This window comes from Pyxicephalus adspersus, chromosome 2 (assembly GCF_032062135.1).
Source record: "Pyxicephalus adspersus chromosome 2, UCB_Pads_2.0, whole genome shotgun sequence".
In the NCBI taxonomy this organism is placed as follows: domain Eukaryota; kingdom Metazoa; phylum Chordata; class Amphibia; order Anura; family Pyxicephalidae; genus Pyxicephalus; species Pyxicephalus adspersus.
The window spans coordinates 29,867,344-29,883,725 of NC_092859.1; the positions used below are offsets into that span (position 1 = coordinate 29,867,344).

General features: G+C 37.7%; 1 protein-coding gene across 1 annotated transcript in view; it reads left to right on the plus strand.

The window, feature by feature from the left end:
- Nucleotides 1-16,382, plus strand: part of DENND2A (DENN domain containing 2A) — a 65,923-nt gene that overhangs the window by 507 nt on the left and 49,034 nt on the right. The window lies entirely within an intron of this gene.

Here is a 16,382-nt window from a genome sequence, read left to right on the forward strand (position 1 = left end):
CAACCTATTGCAACTCTGCTGAAGTCAGGACAGTAAAAGAAATTTACTGAAGGTTCTGATTATAGGTATCTGCATATGTTGATATTATATATAGTGTATATACAGACAGCTGATACTAAGGCTCTGTACAGGAAATATTGATACCCTCTGGATGGATAGATAGATACATAGATAGATAGAAAGATAGCTAGATAGATAGACAGATAGATAGATAGACAGATAGATAGATAGATAGATAGATAGATAGATAGATAGATAGTTTGATCATCTGGAGTTTCATTTTACAATCATTTACATGCCCACCCCTAGCTCCCCCTCCCTGTATTATTATTGTTTTATATCCTATGTGTTTCTTACTATGGTCCTTATTGGATGTACATTTGCTCTATTTTCATATTATTCTTTCTTATAATTGTATTGTTGGAATTTATCTTTTGAATTGCAAATTCAAAAAGATCTACCCATACAATCATTTACTTATCTTTTGAGCCACAGTATCTACGGCTATTTCCCTCAGTTTTGTCCTGGGAGACCACTCCGCTGTACAGATCAAATGATGTTTAATTAAATGGAATGTGAACTGAATCGACAAGTTAGCAGATATTGAACCTCATATGTAGAAAAGACATTTTATGGAAATTGGGCAATCTTGGGATAGGAACATTTTTACAGCATGAATTTCCACAGTCACATTTCAAAAGCTGGGATTTTCCTTCAAAATTATGGACAGTTGGCAACTTTGATCATTTATACTTATATGTACAGGACAAACTTATACCGAAAATATTTGTGGTGAATGACTAAGTTGCATGCATTCTTAAAGGACCAGTCCACCCAAAGGTGATTTTATTATTTGTGTTGAATGGAGTCAACGACTGGTTTCCTATGTAACCTGGATGCTCCAACTGCAAAATCTCTCCACCGTTCTCAAGTCTGCTCTTCTATTCATTTATCAAGGTTCTTGCCCACCTTTGCGTATTTCCAGCGCCTATTGGTATATTTCTATAATATAAAACAAATATTAGAGAGGGAGGTGGACTGGTAGCTCCTTTATTGGGCACAACAAGTATACAGACCCATAAAATCAGAGACCTCAACAATAGAGCCTCAAAAAGATTTAAAGAAATCTCAAATGTTTTTATTCTTCTTTTAAAAACACAAGATATTTGTTGACTATTAATATGCATTACTTGTTTACAGAATATGATTCTAAAAACATCTATCCATTCATAAACATGTCATGCTCTTCCAGACCCACCATAAAATTTCTCCTCATTTCAGCTAATAGGTGAATGCTTGGTGAATATATTTCTTTAACTTTTCTCCATTGAAAAAAGAACAATTGTCTATTGGTTGCAGAGACTTTCCCTTGTGTGATCATTCTTTCTCTAAGTTGGAGAACTCAACCTGGGAGAATGACACCATCACCTGGTACTGTATGCCATTTGTGCAATGCTGGAAATACTGCTGGGCGGGCCTCAGCATTGGAGTGAGACAGAACTATATGAAGCCTTTGTGTACACCAGCTTGCCAAAACCTGCAATACAAACATATCAGTTTGATAAAGTTGCTTTTTAAATGAACTATATAAAGCATGTTTTTATGCTGCTTTTTGCAGCATAAAAAGGGAACTTTTATATGTTTTGCATGTTTTAAAGAGACCCTGTCACTAGTATAGCAAATTGTAAACTACTACTACTTGTAAAAGAACATGCTAGATATTAACCTGCTTGCCTGTCCAGAGGGCAAACCTATAAAGTTTCCTGTACACCTGGTATAGTTTGGCATTGTTTTGTTATTTTTTTTTTACTAGTGGCCAACCTCACTTTGAACCTTTACATATAGACCAAAACTCTGAGATATAAAACAGGGACATTGAGTAGCATAAACATAAAGCATGTGGATCAAGAACACACTCCATGCCACAACTCCTTTTATATAGATTATAAGATTCCACCTAGTGTTTTCACCTCGGAGTCCTACAACGTTCACCCAATATTGGGAGGAAGAGTCGGAGAGATAGAGCAGCCCTTTCTGGTCAATATTCTTCTGCACATTCCATGCAGGGCACTGCTCTTTCCCCTCCACGCTACTGGGCACTGTTGCCCTTCATCAGTCACTATTGTTCTCCCTCATCTTCTGTTGTGTACTGTTGTTCTCCCCCATTTTCTGTTGTAGTTTTTATTCTTGCTGACCCTCAGCTGGGCACTATTATTCCACCACATCCCCATGCTTGGCACTATTGTTCTCCTCCACCCACTGATGGGTGTTATTGTTTTTCTCCATCCCTTTGGGCACTTTGTTGTCCTCTTTCTTCACTGGGCACTATTATTCCCCACTACCCCAAGCTGAGCATTATGGATCTCTGCCCAACCTCAGCTGGACACTTGTTTTCCTTCATCTGGGCACCTTCATCCTTTCTCAACTATTTTTCCTCCCCTTTCACCATGGGAAATATTTCTTCACAACACTTGCTGGGCACTATTTTTCTTAACAGTCTCTGCTTGGCACTGTTGTTCTCTCCTGTCCTGTGCTTTGAACTATTGTCCTTTCCCTGTGCTCCTTAACCCCCATATTGAGCACTTTTGTTTCTTCTCGCATCTGATGGGCACTACTGTTCCCCTCGCCCCTAACTGGCTTTTTTGTCCCTACAACATTGGCCACTATTGTTCTTCCTCCTACCCCTTGCCAGGTACTACAGGATTCCCCCACTCCTCTCTTGGCATCATTGTTCCCCCAACACCTTCCCAGGCACTATTATTCCCCCTACCCATGCTGGGCATTATTGTTTTTCCCATCTTCATTTTGCAACTATCATGAGGATGAGAATGCCTAAAACTGGCATTTTTTTCCTCCCACTGGCCACCGACAATGGGAATTTTCTTCCTCTTCTTGACCACTGACACTGGTGTTTTTCCACCCACTGCACCAAACATTTCCAATTTCCCTAAACTTGGACACTGGGTTTTTTTTTTCTTCCCAGGAACCACTGAATTAAAAACATCAATCCCCCAACCCCACATGAAGTGATCACAGGTCTTTTTTCCCCACAACAGACATTAGGGCATTTTTCATCCCACTGATCAGCAATGTAAGAACCCTATAATATATACTTCTCACTGCTGTATTCTGTACACTATCTTGTACATTGCATTGTCCTACAATCCATGTCCTACACTCCGTGTGCTGTGTAGTAAGTTTCATAGACCTGACCCCTGTTATGTTGTATATTACTATTTAATGTACAGCGCTGCGTAATATAATAGGGCTATATAAATACTGTTTAATAATAATAATAATATTAATATTAATAATAATAATAATATTAATAATAATAATAATAATAATAATAATAATATTAATAATAAAATAATATTATTATTTTACTGGAAAAGTTTCTTTTCCAATACTCATTGCTATGTAGTTCGGGTATATATGTTTTTATCATTTAAATTTATGGTATACAGACTCTTAGTAACAACATTGATCATAAATTTTTGGGTACTGGAAAATATGTGCAGTGTACACAGTTTGTAGCCTTATACTCCTTTCAACCATTATTCTTTACAAATACTTACTATAGTGCAATTTAGCAGTATGCCTTTTTAGAGCAACACATTCTATGGACCATGGGTTTCGTTTTACTAAGGTGTCCTTTTTCTCATCCTAAACTTTGGAGGTTTAGCAGATTGATAGAACTGGTAGTTTACACAAAAAGCTTTGCAGGTTTATCTGCACCTATTGGTTACATAGTGCTGTGTATAAATTGGTACAACGAAAATATAATTATAATAAAAATATTAAAGTAAAGATGTTTTTGCTTTGGAAGTGACAATTTATTTCTGCCAAGATTTACAGGTATTTTCTGTACTTGGTAAAATTTTAATTAGCCTGAAAAAAGATAAATGCAGCTCCTACATCTAAGGACTGGTAAGCTGCAATACATCACATCTATGGCTTTAGATATGTTTCAATGCAGTGCATGTACAGTGTATTAATCAGCAAGTGATGTAGAGTATTGTGCTGAGTATTGCATGCTTTTGTAGACTGGTGCATAATCCACAGGCAGACAGACTCTGTGTGTTGCCATGTTTGTTGTTTTGTGGTCTCAGCTGTGATATTTCCTGCTCTGTGTCACAAATGAACATCATACTTGGCTCACATTGTAACCTTCGCCTTACTTACTTGGTGTTACTTAAGCTTCTGTCCTTGTCACATCATGTCCTCCTAATTATGGGTTATATATGCGTCCTATACAAATATAAATAACTTGTCAAATATCAGAGCTTGTCAAAACTAGAATCATCCAAAACAAGATCTAAAAAAATGACTTTTGGTCTAGTTTTTGATAAAATAGGGAAAGCTAAGACACAGTTTTGTATTTATCTCCTATGGCATCATTGTCTCTAGGACAGAAAGTGATAAGTAACTCAAACTTTTACAGTTGTCACCAGAAAGAAAATCTTCCAAGGGGACACCTGTTTGTTGACAACATCTCTCTTTGATGAGATTCCCTCTTTTTGTTCCAGAATAGTGAAAGGAAATCTTCCCAACAGGGCACAGACAGGGAAAGAAAATCTGACAAAATCCTTAACCATTTCCTAATATATCAAAAAGGTTTAAAACACTTTATTGTATATACGCTCTAAAGAAAACTTCTGGTATTAGTGTTATTAGTATCTTTTAGATGAATGCACGGATGCAATTTTTTTACAATAACTGATTTGCTGCTAGAAGATTTGTAATTTTGTCCAATTAGTCTTATGGATCGGGAACACCTGCCAGACATCATAGCCATGTCTGACCTTCATTAAGGTGAACAGCTCCATCAAGGTCTCAGGCGTGCAAAGAGAACTTTTCCTGTTTGACTTTTGCATGAGTTACATTGCCGTGCAGAAAGTTTTGGCATAAGCAGCATGTTTGTTTTTTGAATAATGGCAATTCTTCTATAGCAAGATAAGGAGGAAGATGTGTGAACTAATGTATCTAGTCATTTATTCAGAACATCAATTACTTCAAAACACATTTCCTGCTTTGAAAATAGAATGATGGTCTTCTTTAATGGGGGATGTCTTTTTCCTGCACACTCTTGACTTCCTGTTTTTGACAGGAGGAAAACAATGTACAGGAAGTCCTGTTTTATAGTATTGTTAGTCATCTTGTTAGGTTTTGTCACTCAGCTATATTTTTTCATGTGACAAGGTGGTTTTATTCTTTTAGCAAATGGGCAATTTTTTCTGTGTGTGGTCCTGGTATCAAGCGTTCTTCTTCTTTTTAGAAGGTGCTAGGTTGATGGATCATCCATTTGTAGCCATCAGAACGCCTTCAGTATCACATACTTAATTTAAAAAAACTCAAAATACTTATTTGCTTTTTTTGGAAAGAAAAGATGTAAAGCCAATCTTTAGGCAAAAAAAAAAAAACTACCTATCCATCATTTAGGTCCCTTGACAGTGATGCTTGGGACTTCTGATCCGGTGCTGCCGATACTCCAGTCCACTTGGCTCATTACCAGAAGACGTTCAGAGATGACCCCGCCGAGGGAGAGTCAATAGAAAAGTGTCCATGTCACACAGGTTGAAATATGGATACCTGTCGAAGGACCCTGCCTATAATGAAGTCAGTCATTGTCAGACTTCTCAACTGGCCGATACACATTTCTCTATACACATTTGCTCAGAACCTGAGATAAAGTGGTGGGCCCCAGAAATGTGCCAGCCAGTCAAGCAATTGCAATCTCTTAGGTGTGTTTGTTCTGTTTATATGCAGACATACCCTTGTTCATCTGCGAGTACTTTTATATGTTTACATTTTTATTTATGTTTATATTCTAATAAATAGCTACATGTATTTCATGAGGCCATAGTGTTTTATCTTTTTTCTATGCTTAAAATCAGAGCACTTTGTCATGAGCTGCGACCAGGAGGTAACAATTTATCATATGATCCATGAAATATATGATTGGGATGTTTATTACAATATAGATCCCCCCTATAGTATAGTGCTATGTGCTTGTAGAACTGCTGAGGTTTTGTTTCTGATCATATTGCCCCTGAGAAAATGTTCCTTCAATTTCTGTCCCTATTACAATTTGCCTTCAATCGCTGCCCCTATGGGGGTTTAGTTGTCACCAGGACACAATGGCATAAACCACATTTAAAACATTGACAGATGTTAAAGAGATTTTCCATTGCTTCCTGTCCAGAAAAGGAGTGAGGAAAAATTTTCCCAGTAGAAGCATTATTGGCACCAACCCTTCTCTACTCTTCTAAGTGATTTGTTTAAGGCTCTTATAATAATATACTTTATATTCTATACTGATAAATATATGAGAAGACTACAACTGCCAGTCTTTCCTGAAAACTGCTATTTGCCTGACTGTCATGCTAATCTAACAATTTTACCATGTTCTGAATCAATATTTTGTAACTTGATTGCAGTCCAGAAGTTCTGGCTTCACTTGCTGCATACTTGCCCCAGGTCTGGCACTCAGATTTATGCAATGCAATATGCCAACAGTGTTGACAAAAGTGATCTCTGAAGGTTTTCTGTATAAAATGCCCAGATTAGGGAGCACAGCAGAGATGCAGCAATTTTTTTCAAAACCTCCGGAGATCATTCTAGTCAGCACAGTGTACAGTCACTAACAGTCTATATACATGCCCTGATAAACGGGGATAATGGGCATCCAAATAATGCAGAGCCACAAGCCTGAAAATGTTAGATGTCTCAGCATGTTCAATTATTGCCACTGAAAACAATCTTTCCTGATCATTTCCAGTGATCACAGAGTGTCAGATGAATGGGGAGGAAAAAGGGGAGAACAAGCATTGCATGCAGTAACCCTCATTCATTTATGAATCCGTCAGGACAGGTCCATGAACAACGTTGGGCAACTGTTGAGCCTGACCGTTCATTCTGAATCATCTGTCATGTGTACATAGCCGTAGGGGGTAAAGAAAGGGCTAACAAGTAACATCCAGCACTACCTGGCACCAATGAGACCTATAAAAATTGGTGCACTGGAACAGGGGAATTAAAAGTCATATGCCACGGAGAGTTAAGTATGCTACCTATTCACCCGCAGAACCCAGCTTTTTAATTCATTTGGAGAACTGACAGGTACTCTTTAATATGTGGTTATGAAAGCAAACATTTTAAATTCCTCCCTTCCCCTCTGCATGCCTGCCTCTCTGAATAATCACTTTCCACAATGAAGCACATCATATAATAAAAAGCAGAACTACATCTGATTGCCCGTAACAGGCGATTTTCATGTTACTAAACTTTCCGTACTAATTAAAATCAAACATAGCTGCCCAACGCAGTGACTTCACTAGGTTCATAAAGGTGACTTCCTATTGGCCAGCTGGAATAGAAAGAACAGTAAATACATTGATTTCCTGGAGCTGACAAGAATTCTGCTTTTGAATTTCAACTCAGCTGATAAGTCACGCAAGGTGAAGTTGTGTTTGCCTTGAATTTGCCTTTCATAAATATCCGCTTGGCTTTACCATAAGAAAATCCATTGTACATTATTATATTGAATTGTAGTGTTTTGTTCATGGTTGTTCTTGATGTGTAAGTGTAATACTACCTCACAGAAATCATTACCGCTATCAGACAATGCCTTCATCTGATTTTCTCTGCAAAAGGTTGGCTTCATCTTTGTTTGGACATCATCAGTAAAGTTACTGGAACATCTACTATAAAACCTTGTATAAGGCAGATTCAGATCTGCTTTGGGATACTGCATGGCTCCCAGCGCCTGGCACTATGCTCGGTCACTCAAGATGCAGTGCTGGTACTGGTCACTGCTGCCCCAATTCATCCTGTATGGGGCTGCTGCTGGGGAAAGCTGCATGTAGTGTCTCCCCAAAAGTACACCACATGAGGAAGCAGTAAGTGCACCACAACCTCATGTCCAGTGTGAACAAAGCTTTTGTAGATAGGGGTATTCTGTGCCTTTTTGACCTCAGTATTGTCAAAAGAAATCTGTCCCTTTTATCCTGATTGGGAATAATAGACAGATATGTTCCGAAATGTACACAGGTTTAAAGCTATTTTTAAAATGTTATTGTTAATTTTAAAGTAGCTTTTGATCCTTTAAGATCATGTTTTTCTGCCATGTCTAAGTGCTTCCTGTTATATGAAGCGACAACTGTCTCTCGATTATGCTCGCCTTGCCACCTTGTCACAGTGCCCAGCATGGTGTGCCCATAGTGGACACAAACTATGAAATCAGTATTTGATATCAGAAACAATTTGTTTACATCCACACCCTGTAAACCAAGTCTGGCTGCTTTAACCATATGGAATAACTAAATTGTATTGCTAACTTTCAATTAGAATAGAAACGCAATTACCTTTATTTAGAGACAGAACTCATCACTTGACAGTAAAAAAAATGAATATGTTATGTTGTTTCTATTTTTACACCCATTTTCATGTGCAACAGTTAAATAAATTTCAGGAGTCAGTAAAATGTGCTGTGGAAATGGTTTGGATGAGAGATAAGCACTCTCAACCCAATCAGGACAGGAAGAGATCAGGAAGAAGGGACATTTTGAAGGAAACGATCATGACAAAAACATATAAACTGGCCTCAGAAGGGATAATTGAGCAGAGGATCCCACAGTTACTTCTTTTATGCCACTTGCCCTGTGAACTTGTTCTTAAAAAAAACAAATGATGACCTAATTCAGTAAAGAATATGAAGGTATGGGCAGTTTTCAGAGATGTTGTTAATTGGTTTGGGAGTCATGCTTTAATTATGTATTATGCAAAATTATGTATTTCTCCAGAGCCATTCCCGAGTGTGAAGATTTGCTTGTAGAGTGTTTTTCTTGTTCCTAGCATTTTTCTTGATTTTTAAACCAAATGTAAAAGATATAGCTGTGAAAGCATCCCTCTTCAGCACTGCTTTGGTCAAGAAATCCTCTGTCACCCTAAAATCTTCCTGGTTTAGTGTCTGGCATGATGTAACTCCTGCCCATGTGCACAGTAGTTAGTTTGTCCTGGCACAAAATCGTGCCAAGACTGTACAAAAAAACCCTGCTATACTACTACTATACACTACACAGTATTTATATAGCGCCAACAAATTATGCAGCGCTGTACAAAAGTCCATAGTTATATAACTAGCTGTCCCTCAAAGGGGCTCACAATCTAATTTACCTACCATAGTTCTATGTCTTTAACACAGTCTAAGGTCAATTTTTAGGGGGAAGCCAATTACCCTAACTGCACAGTTTTGGAATGTGAGAGGAAAACCAGAGTAACTGGAGGAAACTCACACAAACAAAGGAATAACCTGCAGCTAATCACTGAGCCACCATGCTGCCCACTATATTTACTATAATGCTATATTTACTAAATTCACAGCTCTCAGTATAATATCGTGTTGGTTGGTCAGTAGGAAAAATGCCTGGTCAGTGAGAAGAATGTCACCCTTACAGATAGCCAAAAAGATCATTGGTGTCAGGTAAACTGACCTAAGAGGCACACATTGCTTATTTCTCACAGAACCCCTGGCAAACCTCTGGAGGAACTCTGGTTGTAAAAACAAAACTGCTGTACGCTGGGCTGCACATGCACAGTTCAGTTTACTCTATTAGAAAAGGTTCTTCAAGGCCTGTAGAAATATGTTTGACATAGGAAAGACTTTAATGTCTATTGTTATGAAAAAAAAGTGTCAGCTTTTTTATTAGATTTTCAACTAAATCCAAAATGCATATGTGTCAGACTTACCTGCACTCTTCTTCATAGCACTGCCCATGGATGGCAGGTGCCATCCTGACCTGGGTTTCCTTCTATTTTCAACCATTGGCTTGCCAGTTTTATATTTGTATAAAGCTCTAAACAAAAGAAGAAATAGTTTCATGATTATGAAGTATTTAGAGTCTGATGTCTGCATAAAACCTTTTAGTTAACTTTCTTTAGATAATTGCCACAGTCTAATTAGAAAATCTTGTCTGCAGCCTGAATTCTGTAGAAAAGGATCCTTGCTCTGTTTGTGGAACCAGTGGTCTAATTGCAGGGGCCATTTGCTTCCTTTTAAGTCAAAACTAAGAAGTTGGCATGAGCCGTGCCAATTGCAGAATTATAGGTCTGACGTATTTTGTTCCTCTGCTTCCATACAGAGAGCAGGGGTCCTCCTTTACAACATGCAAGGTTATTTAGGCTTCTACAGACACATATACTTACCTTTCTATACTCCCCTGACACTCCATATAGGTTTTAGAAACAAATCTTCTTGTAAGCTACAAATCACCGGAGTCAGAGTTTACACAGGTTCAGCATATTAACACGGAGTTAGTTACATGCTTCTCCAATTCCAGAAGTGCTCGGTTGGTGAATGGATTGGAGGGGCACTGAAGAATGAATTAGTTCTGGGGATGGATGGATTAAATAAAACTTGTTGCTTTGCCTTAAACGAGCACAAGCACAAGTTTGCATTAAATGCAAAGAATAAATGTTCTGCAGAACAGACGGTTTAGATCGATTATACTGGTTTTCAAGTGGTTAAAGACCCTGCCCACCCCCGCTCCTTCTCCGGTGAAAAATCTGGATTTGTTTGGAGGGCTGATTGAAGATTTGCAGGTTTTCCAAGAATCAGAATCCCAAGTGAAAAAGCCAACAACGGCCAAATCTTTTCCAGGAATGGAGAGAAAGAGGAGAGGACCGTAAATTAAACCCAAAATATATGTCTTTTTTTTTTTGCGGGTGGAAGGTTGTAATATGAAGCTATGAGCTGAGTGAGCATTCTGGGGACCCGGACTTCAGAATCCAAGAAATTCAAAACAAAATTATATGAGGAAAACAGGTAGTTACTAATATTTTTGTTCAAAATAACAGATGCCATATTTTATGAATCATAACTATTACTGGCAAAACTGTCTCTGGAGGAACTTTTCATGTAGTATTATAGAATTTATATAAATTGATAATAAAACCAACATTGTCCTGAAAGATGATACCTACATTTCATCAACTTGAATCAATTAAAGGGTCACTCAACCCACGTTTATGTGTTTTTTTGGAATCTATATTTGTTTTATATTGAGAATGTAACAGGAGGATGTGGAACACCCAAAGGTAGATGGGAATTATTTCAAGGATCCTTAACTAGACTCCACTTTATTCCATTGTAGCACTTTTGGATAGACAGGTCAAGTCTTTGTTTTACATATAAACCCTACACAAGATACGTTGTAACAATACTGTTCCAATGTATATGAATAAACCCCCTAACCAAACTTGTAAGGAGAAAGGTATAAGGTACAGGGTCATGTCAAATGGGCAAGTCTGCTGCTGGCAACCCATTTCCAATAATAGAATCATCAGAAGAGCTTTCCACTTACCTATGTAGATTTGTTTGCTGGCCTAAAACATTGATGATGTTTCCTCACTCCTGGATGTCAAGGAAGCAATTAGAGGGATTACTAAAGCTCAGATACTCTAATAAAGTTCAAACTAAACGTCAGATGCCAGCCCCAGATTAACTTTACAACATGTAGAAGCAAAAGAAGGGGCTTTTTGGAAAATAAAAATAGGTTTTTACTTCTGAAAGTAAGAGTAAGGGAGTAAGAGAGACTAACAAATGTGACTGTACTGAAACAATTTGGCAGTCCAAGGTTCACTTTTGAGAGATGGCCCTTAGTGGAAAGGTACAAGGATGCCTCAAAAATTCATTCTTGCTTCTGTCAGCACAACTTGTTAAAATGTAAATTTAAAACCCAGAAAAACCATGCTGAATGGTGACAGTTAATAATTCATGTGCCGGTTGTGGCTCTTCGGGTGATTAGTCTTTTTCTGCAAGGTAGAGTTATTCTTTAGAATGATCTGAACCTGACATGAAATGCATGATAAAGAGGTAGACTAGCAACTCACCACTAAACACAAGCAAATAAAGGTAATGATCCTTGTGGACACCACTTAGTGAACTATTAGGAGACAAGATCAGACAGCAGGTGACACTTCCACAATTTATAGGATGTGGTTCACGCACTGGGAATCATTAATGCTAGATCCAGGAGTAATTAGATATGGCTATATGCCTTTTGAAAGAGAAAAATAATCAACCTAAATACCTTTTCCTGCACACATCACTAACTGTAAATATTCCAGAAATAAATATTGATTTGATTATTCAGCTCTAATGAATTTATACCATGATTGGATGACCGGCTTATTATATAATAAAGGGACATCAGGTAGAACTTGTGCTGTAATATTGTTTGCGGTAAATGCTATATACGTTTATGTTTTTTTTTTTTTTTACTTTCCACTGAATTAATTATGTCTAAAGGGTTTTATCTAGGATATGCTGGTTTGAAGTATGTTTATTTCCCTAGTGGTTGAACTTGATGGTCTTTTTTCAACCTAACCAACTATGCAAGTAGTCAGAGGATTAATGAACATTAGTGGAAGTCAGGAGTGCACAACAATGTTTAACTTGACTTGAATAGAGACTGAAATGTTTTCCAATTCAAATATTTTCAATATGCCCCTCACTCTAACATCTGCTCTAAAACATAAAACGTTTGGCCCAGAGTTGCACTTTAAATGCAGACCAGGGAATAGTCAGGTCATCGTATCTATCCAGGTGAACTGACCACGTTTTTAAAATTCCCAGCCTCAACTTTCCGTATGGTTAGTGTCAACACATCAAGCACACCAAGGACACAAAGTGTGGTCAAGCAACCAACCACAAGCTGTCTTGTGAATCATCTGTTTTGAGTTAGTGATGTATTTTCTGTTGGGAAAAGTGAGGAATGGCTTCTCGGGTGAGGAGGAGGCATCTGCTGGAGATTTTTATGACTGAGTGGACCAATTAGTTGGTAAACCAGCTCATCAGAGAACAATTATTACACAGCGTTTCCCATGATGCTTCGCTATTGCATAAGCTTTCATGGAAATTGTTTGTTTTCTGAGCTGCATTGCTTTGAGGAAAGATAGTTTTAAATATTATCAGAGAACTGATCCCTACAGTCCAACCACAGTAATCTAAAACAGCTCTGTTGAATCATTTTGGTAATTCACTACCTGACAGTTATTATTTTACTTTGTATAATTTGTATTTTCTTCATGTCAGAGAAGAAGTGTTAGGCTGTAAATAGATACTTATTGTTATGTATATTGTTAGGCCAGTTAGCGTTTACGTACACTTTAAAGACACGAAGGGGCACATTTATTATTTTTTTTAGCTGGATATCAGCTGAATAAACTTCTTAGAGTTCTGGTAAAATACAGATTACCCTCCTGACACAGTTCTGCTTCAGCAGGGAGAGAATACAGCAACACATAGCTTTTTTTTCTTTGCAGTGTTGCTGCATGACTATAACATGTGTGCAGATTCAGGTTTCTGGAAATACGGTTCTCTTTATATTGACTAGTACCTAGTGATTCTCCAGCTAACAGTTTTGTTACAGTAGAAAATATAGAGTACTTCCTTTCAGGCATTTGTGCTGTTGTTTTGGGAGCTTCCCTTGTCTTCCTGTCCTGGGGGCACAACAGTCAGAAAAAATATCTTTCCTAAACGAGGGAAAACTCCTTCCTAGACATTTGTCACTGGACGATGGGTATCACCATTGGAAGATATCCCCTCCTGTTCCAATGACTATTAAACATTTTGTAATTTCCAAAACTTTTCCAACAAGTCAGACAAAGACACTCAAAAAAACTGACAGGGGCTCTTAGGCTTCTTTAACTATCCAAAATCGTAAAAGTTATAATAAGGGTTTTTCAGGAAAGAGTTTTAGGAATAAAGTAATTAGTTCAAAGTAAATAATTGCAGCCATCAGAACTCAGCAAAAATCTGACCAGCACAGAGCACTTGTACTAGCACAGTTTTCATCACTGCAATGCTTTACTTAAGAGTTCTTGCTTACAAGATTGTTAGATTCCCAGTTATCCTGTAAACATTCCTCTGTTTATTTACCAAAGCAGTGTAAATTACTGTAATAATGTGCAAAGTTTAGTAACCGATAAGAACCAGGCTTCACTGAGGTCAAATCAGGGCAAGATAGTCTGATCAATTGCTTTGGTTGACCACATCTAATAAGTATGTTGTTGGTTGTCCTTCACAGAACGGTCTCTCGCTATTCTAAAATTACATAGGGGTCCATTTTTGTGGCCAATTTAAATTCAAGGAGTATTTACTGAAGTTCAGTGTCTGTATATGTGGGAGAGACCATCTGTCTGTATACCCCAGCCAAGGAGCCAGAGCATCAAACCGGCTGTGTATATGCTTATAGTTGGATGTAGCAATGTCCCAGCAGGGGGAAGGGGGGATGATGTCATTGTAGGATATGGAAAAATCCTTACAAATAACGTAATGTAAAGGATTAAGCATGGAATTTGCTCCAGAAAGTATGTATTTATTTGCAAGATTCTGCAGACCATAACTGGAGGTTCACATTAAAAGCTGTTGGATAACAAAAGCATTGGCTAGTTTGTTTGTCGGACACTTTTTATTTTTGAAAATACAAAGCTAAACACCTTTTTGCCAAAAGTTTTCTATTCTATAGTTTCATCTCAAGACACAACAGCGTGTAAGTCTGTGGTGCTGTAATGTGCAGGCGAGGCCAGGACAGCTCTGGGTGCAAGCAAATAATGGGCCAAATGGGATAACTGCACTGTATGAAAGTGTAATTATCCTTTAATAGCATGAACACTTTGTAAAACACATGTACTGTACATTATAAATGTGGGCTGGGGGGGGGGGTTGTTGATTTTTAAAGAAGGGTTATAGTCGCAATATGGCCATATTTCTTTTTTTTAAATGCTCCCCTAAAAAATGAGAAAATCAACAACATGTTATGAAGAAAGACTGTTATAAAAGTATTCCAATGTGTTACTATCTTTTTCTATTCTTGCTTTAAATTTTAACTCCAAGAAATATTATTTATATAGATTTGGATAAAGTGTTATCTGTGTCCTTATGTGGGGGACATGCCCTGACAAAAGGAAGTCCTCTCTTGATGATGTGACAGTTATTTCTGTTCTGATGACAATTGTTAAAGTGGAACTAAACATTGGATACTTACCTCTCTCTGCATTCCCTGGCAGGGTTCTTCTTCCTTCTCTTCTTGTAGATGATCTTTGGCCTGACCATGATGATGTAACTCATTCATTCCCAGCACGTGCAGGGGATTGCCAGGGATCCTTGGATCCATAGGCATTTCAGCTTTTTGCCGAATTGCAATCAGGAAAGTAGGAGGCATTACTGCAGAAGGGGTATTGTCTGTCCCTTTCTGCAATTGTTACCTGCTTGATTGTAGATTCTTAGAAGTTGAAGTCTTGCTAGACTTCCCATCTCTTTCACCAGGTCCTTCTCACTGGTTACCAGGACAAAAAGTAAGAAATGTCCCAAATAGGGCACCAAGCAAGTGAAAAAAACAAAAAATATTTGTGTAACCCTTACCCACTGACAAAAACTGGATTTCAAATTATGGGACATTTTTTAATCAAAAGAATCTTTAATGCAGGTCATTTTTATCAAAAAAAATCTAAAAGTGAGAAACAGTTAAACTCTTTAGTTGTTCAGGTCCTGTTGTACATTTATTTCGGTCCTATCCCTGATTGTGAAATTCCACAGGTGGTTTGTATTTTGGAGATTTTGATGTGGTAATCCTAGAACTGATCGCTTCAAATATTACCCCTGAGGTCCAGGACCAGGCAGGGAAAACTGTTTTAATGTTGTACTCCCAAGTCTGTTTACTAATGTGGTTTAGTAAATTCGTGTAGAATTAGGGTAACGTGGGGTAAGCAATGTGTATTTCTTGGATCAAGTGTTTGAAATAATACCGTAGTTTGTAACCAAATAAGAATTTCCTTGACCCTGTCATTTAAAGCATGTAGTACAGTAACCAAATTACAAAGTAGTTTCCTGGGACTTTATTTTCATTGATTTCATTTATACACAGTAATAACAATGAAACCTTAAAGCAGGTTCCATAAGGTACATCCTTTTCCCTCTCTGTTTAAGCTTTACCTTTATACTGGGGCCCGACTTTACCTTTATACTGGGGCTCCACCAATCGTCACCTCTCTCTCCAATACAATGCTCTTACTAACCACTAAGGTGCTCTCCTTGACAGCAGAATGTCACCTGGCAGGACTTTTCTATTACATTACAGATAGTTAGACCCAAGTAACAATTGCAAACTACATCAAAGAAAGACACAAAATAAGCTCTTTGGATCTACTGCATTGTATCCTAAATAAAAGACACTGCAATGCATCATGCAGAATGCCATGTAGTGTTCCAAGTGAAATCAGAAATAAAATACATATTACTTTTCACATTACCAATACAATTGTCTTCATAAGGATGCCTTTTTACAAACAAGATCCTAGTAAAAAAAGCATCCCTGATG